A 20,926-nucleotide genomic window follows, 5' to 3' on the forward strand; every position below is an offset into this window, starting at 1 on the left:
CCCCCAGCCCCCCGAGATAATTCAGGATAATAAATTCCCTCATACTTTTCCTGGGGTAGAGTTGCTTATTTTCAAAGGTAAGGAGTAATCTCTTTCTGGAGGAGATTGACAGGCCACCAGTAGCTCTGATAGAAGATCATATTATCCTAATTTGAGGGTTGCAATTCTGTGAATGCACAGGTGAACATGCAGCCCTCACTTGTGTAGCCCTGTGGGGAATTTGGGCGTTAGTAACTGAGGTGAGATGCTACACTGCTTGATATTTCTGCTGTAATAGACCATCTGTGTGCCTGACCCATGGCTCTGGTGTCTTCTTCATCATATGTATGTGAACTTATACACATAAGTAGGCTAACTTATTAACTTGCCATTCGGAAACATCTGACACCATTCACGGTTTTTGACATAACAGCTCATCTGAGGGGCATGGTTTCCTCTTTCACTCGGTTATTTCAGAAATACCAACCATGAATGGTGTCCCTTCTGATCTCCTCATTGGAAGTAGTGGGAAATGTAGAACTTGTTGTTTGGTAATCTATTGTTTGGTTTCATATTTTTCAACAAAACTTTTAGTCATCAGTGAGGTAAAAAAATGCATAAGTAATAAAAAGTTGAAGATTGAATCTCTATTTTTCAAGAAATTTGATGATAAGCATTTATTTTGCATAAATGCTGTAAACACTGATGTCCACTCTGTGATCCATAGTGATTTCAGCGGCCATTTGAAAACCAAAAGACACAACCCTGAGGAAGAACCATCAGCAACTACTGCCAAAGTTATTATGTTAAGAAATTTGTGCCCAAAATGGCAATTTAAAACATGCTGCCTCTATAGCTCTTTTTTTCATTTATTTTTTTATGTTATGTTAATTACCATACATTACATCATTAGTTTTTGATGTAGTGTTCCATGATTCATCCTTTGCATATAACACCCAGTGCTCCATGCAGTACGTGCCCTCTTTAATATGTGGATTTTCACTTGGATTAAATGACCGTTATGATAAATCACATTTGCTCATTTTTAACTTCATGTTTCCTTTTGTATGTCCAACAGGGAAAGTAAGACAAAAGCAAGCATTAATAGTTGGTGCCTTTGACAGGGGAAGATCTTCATGGTTCCAGTTTGTATCAATTATATCAGATGCTTCAGAGAATCAGATAAGTAGATTCTAATAGTGATACGTTGTTTCAACAAATCATGGAGTCAAAGAAAAATGTTTGAAGATTCATTCTGTTGAAGGTGAAACATAGAACATTATTGTGAATGTGATTATAAATTTAGAAATTATACATTACACATTTCAAAAATTTACTATCGATGATAATTTTGCAGTGATAAAACACATAAATTTTAAAGACAGTGTAAGGGTAAAAACAATACTCTAAAATAAGAGGAGAAATTTACTTGAATTTGGCTATGTGTACATATAATCTGTAATCATACTGTCATAAATTGTGAGATTATACTGAAACTAAAGTTGAACTTCTCTTTTGCATGGTCAACCGTTATAAGTCTTATGCAAAATTTGTGAATTTTTATATATACTCAATGCAACTGAATTATAAAATTTTGTGAAAATACTGATGTTGAAAGCAAAGAAACACTTTAATACAGCAGTATCCACTTTCTCTCCGTCATCAGATTAATTTGACATGAATTGAAACCAAGTGTGTATTTTTATAAACAAGTCCTCTCAATTCTAGTTACGTGGTATTCCACATCTTTTGGAAATTTTTAATCAAAATATTCAGTGAAAGGGGAATCCAAATACTTCAACTTTTAGTGAATGGAAGTTATTTTTTTTTAAAGCTAGCAAGCAATAAGACATCTCTAAAATAACAAGGGAAGAATTGAATAAAATAAATTGATGAGAGTTCAAAGTTCATTGAGAAAAAGGAATTAAAATTATATTTGTTAACTAGATGGATTTTATCCTCTGTTATTTCACTTTGTAGAAATAGCTCATAGAAATTTTGATAAAGTTCTTATTTTTAATTGAATACTTATATGTATTCTCTACTGTTAATAGACTGATATCAAAAGATTCTATCATTTTTTAGCATCTAATAAAGACAGTATGAGGACAACTTATATGATGTCTTTCAAAATATTCTCTGAACAGCACCTAAAAGCAAGAAAAAATACTACCTGTTTTTGAGCTAAAACATTATAGCATTTCAATGTGAAAAAATAATAGAATTGCAAATATTCTCAACCTACTGAATTTTCTGGAGTATTTTTTCAATTATAGATGTTATTGTCTACAGAGAAAAGTCATTTTTACCCATAAAATAAGACTTTGATGACAATTGTAGACAATTTTTTATAGTCTTAATAGCATAAATCAAATTTGGGGAAATAACATTTCTGAAAAATACATAAATGACATTGTATTTAGAGACAGATCCGTCTAAGTCAGATATAGCTAAGAACGTAATTATATACAAATAATAATTATTCTGTTTAAGTTATTATTCTGCTGAGATTTATTATTTAATTTTTAAGTATTTAGATTACAAACAAAAATTTTAAATTTTCAATATATGTAGGTGTGTGTTGTTTTCTTGTAGAAAATATTTTTTTAAAAAATTGTTTATAAAATAAAATCATTTTACAAGTTCACTAATATAAAAATCAACTTTCTGGTTAACAAAAATTCCAAAAACTACATAATTATTTAGTATTGCCTTTTAGTCTCACAAGTTTCTCAGTACAGATGATAAATTTTATCGTCACCATAGTTATGTCCAGTAATGTAGCATTTATTCTCTCTTGGGAGTATAAATTTCATTTCAATCTCTGAGGAGTAGTTTCCTCTGTCTCTCTTCTCATGGAATTGGTTGAACCTAATAAACCTACACTCTAGAGAGAAAAATCTCCCTGATATAGAAGGTCCTACTACCAAAATTACCTTCCTAAAAATGAGTTACATTGTGATATGACTTCCAGTTAAAGAGTCTCACCACTAACGCCCTGTTCCTTCCCTAACATGCTAGAAAAACCATAAATACCTTCATGCATGCGCACGCAGACTCTCTCTCTATTCTTATCTCTACCTCTTCCTCTACCCCTACTTCGACCTCTATGTCTACATCTACTTCTGCCCGTACTTCTGTCTCTATCACCACCACATCTTTATCTCCATATTGCCTTCCTAAATGACCTATATTGTCTTATGATTCCAGGACTTTGCACATCTTATTCTTTTATTTCAACCTCTCTTTCTTTCTTTCTTCAGCTAGCAGCTTCCTATTTATTTTTCTTCTCAAACCCGCACCCTCTGTCAACATATTACACTTATTTTTAACTCTGTTGTGTCCCTCCTATGTCGTGAACTGCCTATGGCTGAAGACTAAGGAATATATTTATTGACTAGATGGATTTTAGATTCAATGTAATTTAAAGGTATAGAGTGACTTTCCAAATGTTCAATGCAATTATATCCGGGGAAGACTCATTTCATTAAGATAATTGTTGCTAATGCTGTTTTTATTTTTCCCTTTCAAGTTACTATAGAAAGTATAAATTTTATGTTCACCTAGACATAAAATGAAGTTGTTATATGAGTATAATACTGATTTTTGGATAAAAACTTGAGGGATTCTGATTTAAAAGACATATTTACAATTGCCAGGTATTAATCTTACTTTTCTCTTGAAAATATGATCAAGATATGAATTCTGGCCAAAATATTATTTAAAGAATATTTGCTTATATTCTACACCTTAGTCTCCTTATATGAAAATGTAATTATAATTATATTTACCCTGTTCTCTTTTCTTCAGATGAATGTTTCTGTAGTCAAAACCACATTCCTTTTGACAATAGGTAATTTTCACTGACTCTCTCAGTGTGGAAATCGTGAGACACAAGATTTAAAATGCTTAGCTTTATGTTAATGATTCAACAGAATATTCACTGGGGCAAAACCACTTTAAAAATCATTCCTGAAATATTATCTCATCTTTGAAATAATGATGCATGACTGAAGACATCCCATGAATCTAGAAGGGTGCGGTGGAAAGAAAATGTGATAGGAATGGCTTAGAGAGAAAGGATTCTCCAAGGAAAAGAGAAATATGGTCACACTACTAAAAAGCTCTTTGGTTGGTAAGTGTTCTTGTTTTTATTGTCATTTTTAAAATTTCAGGTGTTAGAACACTGTACATTTCTGCTCAATCCTTGGAAAACACACACACACACACACACACACACACACACACATATTTTAAATTTACTTTTAAAGAACCATAGGAGAACCTAGAATTTTTTCCCAGAGGTGTGCATAGCCTGATTGAAACAAAACAAAACAAAACAAAACAAACACACATACATGAGATTCAAAATAATCAAAGTTATATCCTGTGGTCAGAAAATTTTACCCAAGCAAGGTAAACCCATTCTGAAGAAGTTGGAATTTGCCATTAAAGCCAGGTAAACACTGTGTCAACACATTTAATAATAGTCTCTTGCCAAGTGTGTCAGCATTTCAGTTGGTTTAGAATGGGCCTGAATGATCCCTTTGTGTGGGAGTGCCTATTTGCAAATAAGTTCATTTCTATATAAGAATAAAAGAACACATAATTATGAAAATTACCTATTTCAAAATGCCCTGTTATCATGAAATGGCCCTTAAGCAGTATCAGAAAATGTATAATAATAGTTACAAGGAATATAAGAAGGCTTTTGTTACAAGAAATAATTCTACATTAAAGGCTTTAAGGAAATTTTGAATTAAAGATCTATAGGTTTTAATCAGTTGCTTACCTCATTTTCTTTATAAATGTGGGATGGAGGATAAAATCAACTGAAAAATATACAACCTTGAAGAACTATATGATGAGGGCCATCTGATGTTAAAGCAATTCGCTCAAACAAGAATACGCCTATTCTAGTAAAGCCTAGAGATAGACCTGTTGCCAACTAGAGAGACACCACAACAGCTGTGAATGAAACATTATTCACACATTTGAGGCTCTGTCATTCATTCTTCAACAATGTCAAGTTTTCCACTTGTGCAAGTTGTTTTGGTTTGTTGGTGTTTTTATCTAGGAGACAATTTTATTCACTGATGAAATATTTTAGTTATGCTGAACCTTCTTCATATAGAGTTAGGGAAGTTAGTATATCCAAATAAGGGAAACGGGAGTCATTCAATGACACCAACAAGCCCATTGTTCAGTTTATGATGACTCATTATATCTAGTGTAACATCCAAAAAATCAGAGAGCAATGGGGGGACACAGCTGGGAAAAGGTACTGTATGAGATGTTAGACTATAGAGTAAATCAGAAGTAGAATGGAAGATTTCCAATTGATAAATTTGTTCTATATTTATAGTTTTTCTTTTACTGGGGAGGACAGAATTATAGAAAACAAGAAGTGAGAAGCACTCATAAACTGCTTTAACTGATTGCAGACTCAGTTAAAGAAAAGAAAATTTTAAAACTAGAACGTTGCTTAAAAATCAGACCAGGGTGCCTGGGTGGCTCAGTCATTAAGCGTCTGCCTTCGGCTCAGGTCATGATCCCAGAGTCCTGGGATCGAGTCCCACATCGGGCTCCCTGCTCAGCGGGAAGCCTGCTCTCCCTCTCCCACTCCCCCTGCTTGTGTTCTCTCTCTCACTGTGTCTATCTCTGTCAAATAAATAAATAAATCTTTTAAAAATATTTTTAAAGGGGTGCCTGGGTGGCTCAGTTGTTAAGCGTCTGCCTTCGGCTCAAGTCATGACCCCAGGGTCCTGGGATGGAGCCCCTCATTGGGCTCCCTGCTCAGCAGGAAGCCTGCTTCTCCCTCTCCCACTCCCCCTGCTTGTGTTCCTGCTCTCGCTGTCTCTGTTTCTGTAAAATAAATAAATAAAATCTTTTAAAAAAATTAGGCCAAATATGACCAGTATATTAGTTTTAGTCTTAAACACTGGTTTCAAACTTTAATTCTTGTACCTATGATCCTTGAAATGATACAAAATGTGATTTACTAGTAGCTCTCTCATTAATAATTTTATATCCTTCAATCTTTCAATTTTGGTAAGTCTTTTTTGACTTATTACATAAAAGAAAAAATAAAGTTTTTAATTAGTGATGTCAAGTAATCAAAAGTAGTCATGACAAAAATTGTATGATATCTCTGGAATTTAATTAATTTATTTTAACTAGTTGATAAGCAATACAGTGACTTAAAATTCTAATAGATTGATAGGAGGATCATTATTTAAAGTATTAGTCTCAAGACTGGTACCTGTGACCATGAAAGAACATATATATCTCATTTCCCCTATTTTACATAATTTAATAGAGTTAACCCTCAAGGTTAGGGACACAAACCTCCCATGCAGTTGAAAATCCATGTATGACTTTTAACTCCCTAAAATTTAACCACTAAGAGCCTCCTATTGACCAAAAACCTTACCAATAACAAATAGTTGATTGACACATATTTTGCATGTTATATGTATTATATATTGTATTTTATACTAATTATGCATGTTATATATATTATATACTTTAAAATCAAGTAAGCTAGAGGAAAGAAAATGTCATTAAGAAAATTATGATGAGATAATGCATTTACTGTGCTGTACTACATTTTTTAAAAAAAATCTGTGTATAAATGGACCTGGGCAGTTCAAACCTCTGTTGTTCAAGGGTCAACTGTATTTAGCACCAAGAAATGCTCTGTTCTTTGAACACATCTTGAGCAGGTATGTGACCTACAAACCCAGATGGAGGGACTATTAGTAGCTTTCTAGTAAGTAGAGAAACACTGTGGAGTGAGGTAGAGATGTGACTTGGCATCAAGTATCTTGCTCTTTTGTGTACATTCTCCGTGGTCATTCTGACTTTTTATTTCTCTTAGCCATTCACTATTTTCTGTAGCTGTTTTGTGATCTCCCATTATGTTTTGTATTAGTTTCTTAGGTCCACCATAATAAAGTACATCAAATGAATGGTTTAAAAGAACAGAAGTTTATTCTCTCACAGTTCTAGAGTCCAGAAATCTGAAATCAGGGTGTTGGCCTGACCATGCTCTTTCCAAAGGCTCTAAGGGAGAATTCTTTCTCACCTCTTCCAAAGTCTGATGGGTCCTGACATTCCTTGGCTTGTGGCAGCATGTCTTCAATCTCTGCCTCCTTCACATGGCCTTCTCTACGTTTCTGTGACCTTTCCTATTCTTATAAGGACATTAGTCTTTGGGTTTAGAGTTCACAGTAAATTCAGAATGATTTCACTTCAAGGTCTTTGACTAATTACATTTCAAAAGATTTTTTTTTTTCCAAATGAGGTCACATGAGGTTCCCGGTAGACTTGAATATTTCAGGGACAGTCCAAGTCTTCAACGTGTTATTAATCCTTCTCCACTCAGTTATTCAGAGTCAATTCATCAGAATCCTCAGGCTCCCTTTGTGTAGCTCCAAGTCTTTGTGGAAAGCCAACATCTGTCTCTGGCATGGGCTATATAAAGGTACCACTTCCATTTCTATGACCCTTTAAATGATTTGAAGTTTGATCATGAAAAATAAAATACATGATTATCAGGAAAAATAAAATAAACATTTACATTCATGCCACCCCACACCACTGTGGGAATATTAAGCTATCATTTTGGCTGGTGTGTGGACTACAAATCCCAAGAATTCTTGTTGTACAATGGAATGCACCATTTGGCAGACCCACAGATTTGCATCTACGAGTTCAACAGCTGCATCTTGATGTGTGTCCCCAATTGAAAGAGAGGCTCAAGAGCAGAAATTCTTAGCTGCTTCCAAGATAGACTAAAGGAAGGAATCAACATAGTTGGACATGAACATATGCTCTTGCTGACATCAGTGAAATAAACAAACTACTTGGCAAGCCATCTGTGTCTGGGTTGTGGTAGAAGCATGATGAGTCAAAGCACCCCCTAAAAAATAGAACTTGAAGCAAAGTTTGTGTGGTAACACTTTAAGAAGGGGTGCAATACCAGGTCATCAAGGTTGAGGGAAAAAACTCATATTCAAGGTGGCGTGTTATTAAGCTGGCCACAAGAAACATAGCTGGTTCCTGGGTGATGCGGGATGTCTGTGGAGAGGCTAATAGAAATAGTTTCCGCAAGATGACTCCTTGAGGTGGTTGGAGGTGTTCAGATGGTGAGTAAATGTGAGGAAATAATATGTTGGCTCTTCCATTTCTCCTGATTTTTATTGAGCAAGTTTTATCCCAACAGTTTGAAATCCCCAACACTTTTGCATTATGTTACTTAATCCCTCTGACAGTAACTGGGGAGGCAAACTTCACCCTAGCTTCATGGATCTTTGCACTGGGCATTGGACTTGATATAGCTTCTATCACAACAGATAAGAAAAAGACTGTGCTGTTGTCTAGGCCATGCCAAAGGGAGGCTGAACCGTGGCATCTTGAGATAAGGCATGGACACTGATGTAGCACCTGTACCTTTAACACAAAGCAGAGGCCTAGGGGAAACAATTGGGAATGAGAAATACCTTAGAAAATATCATATCTCAATGGGGATAAATAGGGGCCATATGGTGATAAATAGTAGTTTTAGTCAACTACTCAATTCTTATAGAAATGAACAAGATAATTCTCCAGATTCATGCTCTATGAACCAGAATGGGTCCAGCAGCTCTAATGACCAACTCAGTCCAGGTAACCGCCTTTAAGGAATATGTATACTGTTTACTAGATCCTGCGACTGGGGTACCTTATCCAACAAGAAACCTCTTCCCTAGAATACAGAGAGGGGATCCTTTAATCAGAGAGCATCTGTCTTAGTCATTTTGGGCTGCTATCACAAATTTTTGTAGACTGGGTGGCTTGAACAACAAACACTTATTGATGATGGTTCTGGAGTCTGGATATCTAAGATTAGGGTGCCAAAATCGTTGGATTCTTGGTGAGAACCCTCCTCCTGGGTCAAAGATGGCCACCTTCTTGCTATATCCTCATGTGGCAGGGAGAGAGAGATTGAGGAAGCAAGCTCTCTGCTGCTTTTTCTTATGAGGTAGTCTCTCATCCATCATGAGGGCTCCCCTCTCATTACCTCGTTACCTCCCAAAAGTGCCATCTCCAAATACCATCACACTGGGGATTAGGGTTTCAACATATGAATTTGGGGGGGAGACGCAAACATTCAGTTTGTAGTGACCTCTAGCATCCATGACCACATTTCCTTTGATCTTCAGTATCTCCTGGAACCACCACCTCCCTACTACACAGACTTCATTTCCATTTAGTCTTTTCCCTTTTCTCTTTATTTCTTCTTCCTTCCTGATTCCCACCTGTGGTGGGCATAAATTCTCATCTTCCAGACTCAGCACTTTCCTCAGTGACCCTTTGGGTACTACAAATTATCCTGGAAACATATTTTCTAAGGGGCATTTTGCCCCAGGCAGAACACTTTGAAAAGCTTCCCCAGGAAAGTAATTTCAGAGATGATTTTAATAGGTGGATAATTATAGACAGATTATTTTGTACTGATATTTATTCTGTGTATTGTCAATGATGAACTATTCCAGTTTAATAAGTTAAATTGGTTGTAAAGACAGTTCCTTCTGAGCAGAATCCTGGTGATAATTTTGTTACTTGAGGGGCGCCTGGGTGGCTCAGTCACTTAAGTGTCTGCCTTCAGCTCAGGTTATGATCCCAGGGTCCTGGGATAGAGACCTTGTTGGGCTCCCTGCTCAGCAGGGAGCCTGCTTCTTTCTCTCCTCCCCACTTGTGCTCTCTGTCACCATTTCTGTCCCTCTCTTTCAAATAAATAAAATCTTTAAAAAACTTGTTACTTGAAGCCAAGAATGATTTAAATGCATAAAATGGCTGGGTTGATTGTTATAGAAGACATTAATTGTCATCCTCTGAAGCCATAGGTGAAGACCCATGACCTTAAGTGATCCGGTGTGGTGGAGAGGAAATGAAGTCCTACTAAAGTACACAAAGCATGATGCTTGGCAATGGTGGTCAGCCACTTAGGAACCATTGGTGTTAAGACCCCTTATCTCAAAGTGGAAGCAGGTGGTGCAGTGTTTGGAATACAGGACTCTTAAGAGTTGAGATCTTCAGTGAATTGTGTTGAATGCTGTGTTAAAATTCTCCACACATCTACTGAGTTTAAGACTTAAAGGCCTTCAATGTAGACTGTACATTCTACAATATCAGAATTTTTTTCCTCCAGGGCATTCTGATTTCATGTATTAGATTATTACATTGTTAGTACAATGATTTATATATACCAGATTATTTAATCCTTATAAAAACCCCATGAGGTGTGAACCGTTATTACTTACAGTTTACTAATGAAATAACTGGGGCAGAAAGACTTAAGGTAAATTATCTAAGATTATTTGGAATATGTATTAAATTGGGGATTTAAACTCCGTCGATAAAAGGTTGCACCTGATTTCTTCTTAACTTCAGTCTGTGACTTTTCCCTTTGCTGATTTTACTCCCTATCATTTCTTTATAATAAACCATAACCATGAGTATAACAATTTCTGAGTACTGTGAGTTCTTCTAGTGAATCATCAAGTCTTAGGAACCCTGGACACAAAACCCAAAAAGGAGAAACTAGTCTCTCATACAGGATTAGGCAAGATTAAATTCTAATGATGACCTTGAGTTTGTGCAATGCTTCAGTCTTTTTCTAACCAAAAATTAACAGAAATCTTTAACGCTTTTGGTCAAGGTTGAAACACTGAAATGAAATCCTCATGTACTTCCTAAACATTGATTTTAATACACCTAAATGATGGACCTTCTTACAATTCTTTCAGCAAGATCTCCTTTAAGGACATACTTTTGAAAGGTGAGATGTAGTATTCTGTGGTCATGTTCTCTCTAACACAACATTCATAGCTTGAACTACTGCTGTCTGGCATAGCAAGGCTCCTGAACACTCATAAACTTTCAAGCATCCCTGGATGTCACTAATTACAATAATTATATCATCTGACCTTTCTCCCACCTCTCTCTCTCTCTCTCTCTCTCACACACACACACACACACACACATTTTTCTACTCTCCTTTCCATCATCTCTGCCAAAAAAAAAGTTCAGAAATGGGCAGAGATTTGCAAAAAATGAAAGTCTTGAAAATCATTTTCTCTAGAATTCAGAGTACCATTAGGCTCTTTTCCAAGTTCTGGTTCATTTTAACATTTCATTATCAAAATAAATACTTCTCGTGTAGCTGACTGATTCTCCAGTTTTAAAGAAATCTAGTCTTAAATAAGGGGAAGAAAAACCATTTGTGATCTAGGTCACACAGCACTGCTGTTTCTCATAGTAGAAGCATTTTTCTTGACAGGCCTTGTAGCTGTCTGACCTCCGCAGCCAGATGCTTATGGGCAAACTAGAAAGTCTAACTTATGTAAAATTGGGTTATCATGTTCATTTCTCCTTTCCAATATATGTCCCTTTTATACACAACATTTAACAACAGAAGATATCAGAGAGACCTTGTCAGGCCTTATCCTCAATTACAGTTATAAAGCCAAAGTTGGATTTAGCTTCATTGAACTGACATGAGGAACAAGTCATTTGTTATCCACCAAAGTATTTGCTCAAGATTAAGAGCCGTATGTGGATGCTCCCAAGAGTGCCAAGTACAACAGAACCGAATCTCATTCCTCCAAATGACTAGTTATGCGCTGTTAGACAATCTCAAATTCAAGTTTATAGCCTGAATATGAAAGATGCATTACCATCTTTGTTTCTCATATACTAAGCGTGTTCTTAATTCTCTTTGTAATTACTGATGTGGAAAATACACAGGATGCTGTATAGTTAAAATTCTCCACACATCTACTGAGTTTAGGACTTAAAGGCCTTCAGTGTAGACTGTACATTCTACAATATCAGAATTTTTTCCTCCAGCGCATTCTGATTTCATGTATTAGATTATTACATTGTTAGTACAATGATTTATATATGCTAGATTATTTACTCCTTATAAAAACCCCATGAGGTGTGTACCATTATTACTTACAGTTTACTATTGAAACAACTGGGGCAGAAAGAATTTAAGTAAATTGTTTAAGATTATTTGGAATATGTATTAAATTGGGGATTTAAACTCCGTCGATAAAAGCTTGCACCTGATTTGGAATTGTAATTACTGATATGGAAAATATACAGGATGCTTCAAGGCTGAAATAATTTTTAAACATTTTGGACTTAATTAATAGAAAAGTCCTTTTGGAAATAATTTTTGGTCAGAATCTAGATTAGGAGTAAGCAATATATTCAGGTGAAAGTCAAACACTTGATGAAGTCAACTAAACTGATGAAAATCTCTCTCAAGAATATAGAATTAAGTCAAGCAGAGATTTACTAAAACAAGCTTTCTAATCTTGCATGCTTATTTCATTCACATTATCCACAAATGGTACAGAATCACTTCTGTTCAGTAGAAATTCAAGAACTTTGTCTGTAGCTTGATGATCTTGGCCCCAGTGACTGCTTCTCCCAAACAGATTTTCATTCAAGTTTTAGTTCCTGCTTTCTCAGAACCTTTGGAGACTGTATTCCTTTTTCCAGCTTCTGGGCCTTTTAGATCCCCATTCCTTCTAGAGTTTATGGCATGCCTAGATGCAGTTGGGGAATGTTGAAACACACTTTGTCAACTTTACTTTCAAATATTTTTGGTAACCATCCCATCCATGTTTTTTCCCCATCCTTGTTTTGATTTCTAACTTCCTAGAAGTCTTTTCAACCTTTTTCAGCCATTCACTACCCAATTGAGATAGGGTGTTTCAGAATCTCTCTTCCAACTAATGTCCTCTCTACGCTTATCAAAAATCTCTTTTTACTGACCAGGCAAACTAGAAAGAATCTGACATTTAGTTTAATTTAATGTACATTTATATTCATTTATAAGTAATTATTATATTTATATTTTTTCATTTAAACTAATGTGTTAATATATGTATATATTATCTATATAGAGATATTTACATATTAATAGAGTAAATTGTCTTTACTTAAATCAGTGGCCCTCAAACTAGGCTGTACATTAGAAATACTTAGAGAATTTAAAAATACATATCAATGCCAAGGACTCACCCCTAGAGGTTCTGTTGTGAATGCATTTAAATACAACCATCCAAGAGAGTATAGGCAAACTTCTTGATTCAAGTATCTCTGCCTCTGTCATTTCTGACTTCTTGCTTCCAGGATTTAAATTTGTCTGATAAAAGGGAAGGCACAGGAAAATTTTATAGTCTTAAAGGATACCTTGCAAGAGTTTCCTCCTAATATCTCATGTAACCAAGGTTACCCATGTAAGAAAAAGAAAAGTTGCAAATAACTGCATCCATTCATTTGTTTAACAAATATTTATTGAGCAACTATTATGGATTGAATATATTAAGTGTTAGGAAGAATATCAACAATGAAGACAATCAGGAAATATACAGCCCAGTAGTGAAGGATGGCCAGGGAGTGGAAGGAAGCAAACATTCAACCAATCTCTATTCCAAGGTAATTGTGGTAAGAATTAGGAGAAAAAATACTGGGAGGTATTTATCTGGGGGCCTTGGGGGATCAAGGAAGGGCGTATTTGAGGGAATGGCATTTAAATTGAGAATTGAAATATGGATATGGGGCAGAGAGGTTAATGGTGGGGAGAGGGGAAATGCAGGCCAAGAAAACAGATAATGTTTAGATTCAGAGGTGGGAATGAGCTTGAGAATTAAAGAAAATTATTTTAAAAAAATGAACTCAATGTAACTGGCACAGAATAAACAGAGGGTGGTGGTGGAAGGTGTGGCTGGAGAACTAAGCAGAGGCTGGAACTCTTAGAGGCTAGAACCCTTAGAAGCCGCATAAAAAAGGTCTGCGTTGGAAAAAAAATAAAAGGTCTGCATTGTATTTTAGGAACAATTATAATTAACTGCAGCTTTTTATAAAAAGATGGCAATCAAAAAAAAAGATTTAAAAAGGTGTATTTATTATTTCTTTCTTCATTCATTCACTCACCCATCCATCCATCCATTCATTCATTCGTTCATTCATTCATACTTACTCAAATCTCACCTTCTCAAATAGACCTGTACCGATTCCTCTATTTAATACAGGAACCTGTCCCTACCCTCAGCCTTGACCCTCCCTAACACCCCCGCTCTAATGCAGTTTTCATTCTGCCTCCTACCAATAGAATCATTTACTTATCACATTTACTGTCTGCTGTCTGTTCCTATTCACCACTGCACGCACCACATGAGCAGAAAGCTTTTCAGTGTTTTCTGCTGCATTTCAAGCAGATCCTTAGAGCAGCACTTAGGACATAGGAGAATATGTGCTCAATAATTATTTACTCAGGACATGAATTTCTCTCTTGGCTAAGTCACTTATTAAACTTTTGATCTTCATCACAAATTCACACTAGACAGTTTAAACTTAATTGAGTAGTACAAAAAAAGTTTTTTTCCTCCCTTTGTATTTTTCCAATGAAAAGTCTTAGCATTATTTATGTAAGGTTTGTAACAGACATGATCATGTTCTCAGCAGAAAGGTCATGGACCAAATATTCTCATCCAAGAAGATATTTTCTTTAGATCAGACTCAGGAGGTACAATATTGGCAAGTCAGCATGTATGATATTTTTCTGAGCCTGTTCCCACACATATCCATTTCTGCTCACAGTCCACAGCGTGAACTTCACATTTATGGGAGGTGATTCTTAAGTTCACATTGTGACCCCTCAAATATGTAGCTCAGCTCAATCTGCTGTAGATTGTGTAGCAGAAGCTCAAATTTTTTTTTTTTAACTCCTGAGGTATCTGAACTGTCATTACCCAGAAAGTGGCAGGCTTGCTTTCTAAAAGCACACTGGCCCTTGTCTCCAAGAGGGTCAGCAGTGTTGACCAGTAGAGGGCAGCTGCAACTCTTCAAATTTGGCTCCATGTCGTGAACTTCAGGAGACACATGCTTCATTCATTTACAAAAAAAAAAAGTGATTATTGTCTTCAGCCTATTTTTATTCCCTTTCTAATCATCCAATATTATTGATTTTTAAACATAAGAAATATATAATAATAAAAATAAACATATGCAAAAAAGAAAACTAATATTCCCATTAGTCAGAGATAACATAGCTACTATTAAAATTTGATATGTAATAATCCAGTTATATATGCATATAACTGCTATTAATTTTCCAAAAATGGAACCATAGAGTGAGCACTATTGCACTGTTTAAAAATATGTCTTTAAATGAAATAAATCTGAGTCTGGAGCTGTATCTTGTAATGCCAGGAAGTGCAAAGGAAGAAAGAAAAAAAGAAAGAGCAATGAAAGGAAAGAAAAGGAAAGCCTACATTTATGGAGATATGACAAAAGGACAGAGGAACCTAATGAATGTGCTCCCAGTGTCCAAAGTTGAAACAATTGGGCAAAAAAAAAAGAAATAAAGTAGAATCAGACCATAATCCAAGGTATAAAATAAATATGAGTTCATATGGATATCAATACATGATTGAATAAGTTAATAAGCGTAGAGACAAATCTGCTTTTGGAAGAATCTCAAATATTTGAAATAATTCCCCACTCCCTGAGTGTGGGCTGTGCACAATGACTTCCTTCCAAAGAGAACCTATGGTGTAGGAAGAGGAAAAGAACAACTTCACAGTGGAGAAACCTGACAAACACTATCTCAGTTGGGTGATCAAGGTCAGAACTCAACAACTTTTTTTTGATAGTACGTTCCCTTGACATGTGTGATGAAAATGGCACTTTATCTCTGTGACATTTCTTCCAAAACCCTACAACCTAGAAGAAATGAAGACCTGAAAAGGCTGAAGGCAAATTTCAAGTCGCTGCATTTATTGATCAATCGAACATGTGGAGAGAGAGCTAAGACAAAACTGGAGGGACAGCTGATAGTGCACATCTGGATGAAAGTAGATTGTATCCACTTCTGAATAGAATGAACAATCAGTTGCACACAAATGTAGTTGCAATATATACAAATGCCAGGGTCCCCTTGGCGAGACTGCTAAACCCATTTGCTGGATAGAGTATTGCCCTGTTCTCACAGATCACCTGAATCATAGAGCAATATCTCTCTACAAAACAACTACAATTACAGATTTAAAAGTTTAATGAAGTGAAAAATATAAGCTTGTGAATTGGAAAAACTTGAGATCAAATCCAACTCGCTGTTTTAACTTTGGGCAAGCAAGTGAACGTGCAAAGTGAGGTAATACCTAAGTTACAGGGTTGTTATGAGGAATTGATGAAATGATAAAATGTTATAAGAAATTGTAGTGTCCCTCCTGAAACTGGGATTAGAGAAATCATTATAATTATTTTTAGCTATTAGAAATGGCAGAGGGAATCTATTTGCTGGTGTCCCATTAATACAAGATGTTGAAAGATAATCCATATCCCCAAGCCACCCATCTACTATGGACGGACATCTATCTGTTGATCCTAAATTTAATAATCCTATTTTAATTAACTGGTTATTAAAACTTCCCTTCTCTTATTAAAAAAAATAAGGTCTCAGAGAATATCAATAGCAGTCTTCTGAGCCCTATGGTAAAGAACAGGAAAAAAAATCCTTTTCAGCTTTTGAAGGGTATTTTGTTTTTAACATAGAGTCTTTATTTTACAGGTTTTGGCCAATCAGGTACACATCTGCTATTAAAATGCTAATACATTCTCTATCAACCTTATTTTATTTTTTAAATTTATTTTATTAATTTTTTTGTTTCGAGTTTTTATTTAAATTCCAGTTAGTTAACATATAATATAATACTAGTCTCAGGAGTAGAATTTAGTGATTCATCACTTACATATAACACCCAATGCTCATCACAAGTGCCCTCCTTAATACTCCTCACCCACTTAACCCATCCTCCACCCACTTCCCCTACAACAACCCTCAGTTTTTTCTCTATAGTTAACGGTCCGTTTTATGGCTTGCCTCTCCTTTTCCCCTGTTATGTTCATCTGTTTTGTTTCTTAAATCCACATATGAGTGAAATCATGTAGTATTTATCTTTCTCTGACAAACTTAGCTCAGCAGAATACACTCTAACTCCATCCACATCATTGCAAATGGCAAGATTTCATTCATTTTTTTATGGCTGAACAATGTTCCATTGTACGTATTTACCATATATTCTTTATCTAGTTTTCATTTGATGGGCATTTGGGCTCTTTCCATAACTTGGTTATTGTTGATAATGCTGCTATAAGCACTGGGGTGCATGTGTCCCTTCGAATCAGTATTTTTGTACCTAGTAGGCAATTGCTAAATCATAGGTTAGTTCTATTTTTAACTTTTTGAGGAAACTCTATACTGTTCCTTAGAGTAGCTGCACCAGTTTACATTCCCACCAACATGTGAGAGGGTCCCCTTTCTCCGCATCCCTGACAACACTTATTGTTTCCTGAGTTGTTAATTTTAGCCATTCTGATAGCTGTGAGATGGTTTCTGATTGTGGTTTTGATTTTTATTTCCCTGAGATGAGTGATGTTGAGCATCTTGTCATGTGTCTGTTAGTCATCTGGATGTCTTCTTTGGAAAAATGTCTATTCATATCTCCTGCCCATTTCTAACTGAATTATTTGATTTTTGGGTGTTGAGTTTGATAAGGTCTTTACATATTTTGGATACTAACACTTAATCAGATATGTCATTTGCAAATACCTTCTCCCATTCCAACAGTTGCCTTTTAGTTTTGTCGATGGTTTCCTTCACTGTGCAGAATCTTTTATCTTGATGAAATCCCAGTTGTTCATTTTTGCTTTTGTATCCCTTGCCTCCAGAAATGTGTCTAGTAAAAAGTTGCTACAGCCAATGTCAGAGAGGTTGCTGCCTGTGTTCTCCTCTAGATTTTGACAGTTTCCTATCTCACATTTACGTCTTTCAATGATTTTGAATTTATTATTGTGTATGGTGTAAGAAAGTGGTCTAGTTTCATTCTTCTGCATGCTGCTGTCCAGTTTTCACAACACCATTTGTTGAAGAGACTGTCTTTTTTTCCATTGGATATTCTTTCCTGCTTTGTTGGCACAAAACAGACACATAGATCAATTGAACAGTAGAAACCCCCAAAATGGACCCACGACTATGTGGTCAACAAATCTTAAATAAAGCAGGAAAGAATATTCAATTGAAGGGTTTTTTAAATGGTCTATCTGTTCACCTAGTCAATATCTGAAACCCTCAACAGGTAAGAAATCTCCTTCTATAGCCAAACTAGATTATTTAAAATAGCATTGATTTTTTTTTGGTTATTGCTTAAAAATATCCATTCATGAATGATAGACACTTTAAAGTCTAACCATAACTGAACCGGCAGCAGAGTATATGACTGAATGCGATAGACTCATGAACATAACCAAAGATGATGTGAAAAAGAATCTCTGAGAAAAGCTTAATGGGAAATATCCGATGAGGTCACTTCCTGGGTAGGGTGATATGGTGAGGTTAGTGCAAATTCTAGTTGCTGTGTTAGAATTCTGTGTGTGCAGCCCATAACCTAGAGTTATTCTATTACATCTCTATAGAGGTGCACACCATTTTTGTGATGCCATTCATGATAGGAAATGGCCACCTATATCCAAAATTAATCTAGGAATTTATTGTAACCACCATTTCCAAAGTAATCCCATCATAAGAAATGATCGTATTAAAAGAAACATGTCCTTAGGGGATACTAGTAGGCTTTATTCCTCCCTTCTTTTTTTCCAGTCTATTTCTAGCCACATTTATGGATTTGATGTTCTTAATACCAGTTTTGAGATCTGAACTAAATGTGTCTTTGAAATTGATCAAAACTGTTGTCACTTAATTGCAAGTAGTCCCACAGGTCCTCTATTTTTCAATGTTTACTCCATATAAAGCTGACTCTTGAACAACACAGGGGTTAAGAGAACCAACCTCTCCCTGCCCTGCCACACAAACACACAGTTGAAACTTTACATAAAACTTCTGACTCTCTAAAAACTTAGCCACTAGTAACTTACCATTGACCAGAATCCTTACTGATAATATAAACAATCAACACATTTTTTGTGTTATAAGTATTGCATATTATATTCTCGTAATAAAGTAATTTAGAGAAAAGAAAATCTTAAGATAATCATAAGGAAGAGAAAATATTTATAGTACTGTTCTGTATTATAAAAAAATCTGAGTATAAGTGCATGTATGCAGTTCAAACCTGTGTTGTTCAAGAGTCAACTGCAACAGAGTTGATAAGAAGTAGATGAGATTTAAAACTCTGAGTTGACTCTGTGATTTATTGAGGTTTTGGGAGAATGGTAAGATAAAATGAATGTATTTTGCACGTGGATTGCTTGCAAATCTTTGGAGGTCAGACCGCAAATTGTGGTGGGCAGAGTAATGGCCTCCCAGAGATGTCCACATTCCAGAACCATTGGTTGCAAAGTGGTGAGAACAGCTGCTTTCCAAAGATGTTCTTTTTTTTTTTTTCCTTTAAAGATTTTATTTATTCATTTGAGACACAGAGATACAGAGAGAGAAAGCATGAGCCGGGAGAGAGGCAGAGGGAGAAGCAGGCTCCTCGCTGAGCTAGGAGCACGATGTGGGGCTCGATCCCAGGACCCTGGGATCATGACCTGAGCCAAAGGCAGACGCTTAACCATCTGAGCCACCCAGGCGCCCCTCCAAAGATGTTCTTAATCTCTGGAACCTTTTTTTTTAATTTTAATTTTAATTTAATTTAATTTTTGGGAACCTTTGAATATGTTTTGTTACATGGCCACCAGAATTAAGGTAAAGATGGAATTAAAGTTGCTATTCAGCTGACCTTAAAATAGGAAAGATTTCCTAGATAATCCAGGTGGGTCCAATGTAATCAGAAACTTGGAAGGAGTGGGAAGGGCTACTATCAGCATAATGCACAGTGTGAAAGACTTGACAGGCCTCTTCTGGCTTTGAAGATGGAAGGGAGCCATAAGCCAAGAAATTTGGGCAGTCTCTAGACACTGGAAAGTAATGACTTCTTCCTAGAGCCTCCAGAAAGGACTGCAATCCTGATGACCCTTGATTTAATCCTTTAAGCACATTTCAGGCTTCTGACCTCCACAACTATAAAATAATAAATTTGCATTTTTAAAGAGACTAAGTTTTGTGCCACAGCACCAACAGGAAATGAATACATTTGTGATAACCTAGTAAATAAATATTCTGGACCCAATCTAATGTGGATCTAGTTTGTGCTAAGTTTTGCTCTGCAACAAATAGAGTTATTATAAAATTACAGTATAGTTATTAAATTCACACATACACTCATTAGTTCAAAAATCTATATACATCCTAGTTAGTGTATAAGATCAATCAATGTGTATTAAAGGATGAGCATATCTCCTCAACAGTATTATTCTAAGCTATTTTTTGCCCCCCTGCTTTTGAAAAGACTATTCAACCTGTCTTGTCATTTTCTTATTAACCACATCCTTCCTTCTCTTACTAAATAATTCCTTTTGTCCTTGAAGATTCAAGTCATGCATAACCCACTCCAAGCAACATGCCCAGACCACAATTAGCTCAGGTAGATACTTCTTCCATATGGTTACTTATGTTCTACCCTAGTACGCCTTATAGTTTTCTGCAATACACTCTTCAGGTGTTTTCTCCGTGACAAAGCAAGCACTTTGAAGGAAATTACCTACACCTTACTTATCTTTGTAGCCCCACAATGACTCCTATTGCTATCTACGTGACACTAATATGGTACTCACTAATATGTTGTTCCAAAATGAATAAATGAATGAGTGATCGCCCTCTTGTTGAGTTTCCTTAGAGACTGGGCCTAAATAATTTCCTTATTCCTGAAAGATTCTTCCTCCTCTTCCCTTTAGTTTATAAACATGCTTGCTTGTCTCCTAGCTTAAACAAAACAAAACCAACAAACCTTAAAGCTTTTCCTTACTGCAAATTTCTCTCCCC

General features: G+C 35.7%; 1 long non-coding RNA gene across 1 annotated transcript in view; it reads left to right on the forward strand.

Annotated features, from left to right (window-relative positions):
- Positions 1 to 1,114: 1,114 nt before the first annotated feature.
- Positions 1,115 to 20,926, forward strand: part of LOC141373313 (uncharacterized) — a 37,965-nt gene continuing 18,153 nt past the window's right edge. The window contains exons 1-2 of the long non-coding RNA XR_012379191.1: positions 1,115 to 1,243; positions 3,790 to 4,114. This is a non-coding gene — a long non-coding RNA (uncharacterized lncRNA). The remainder of the gene's footprint in view (positions 1,244 to 3,789; positions 4,115 to 20,926) is intronic.

The sequence above is a fragment of the Callorhinus ursinus genome, unplaced genomic scaffold (genome assembly GCF_003265705.2).
Source record: "Callorhinus ursinus isolate GAN/ISIS: 27379988/994484 unplaced genomic scaffold, GSC_fseal_2.0 scaffold1, whole genome shotgun sequence".
In the NCBI taxonomy this organism is placed as follows: domain Eukaryota; kingdom Metazoa; phylum Chordata; class Mammalia; order Carnivora; family Otariidae; genus Callorhinus; species Callorhinus ursinus.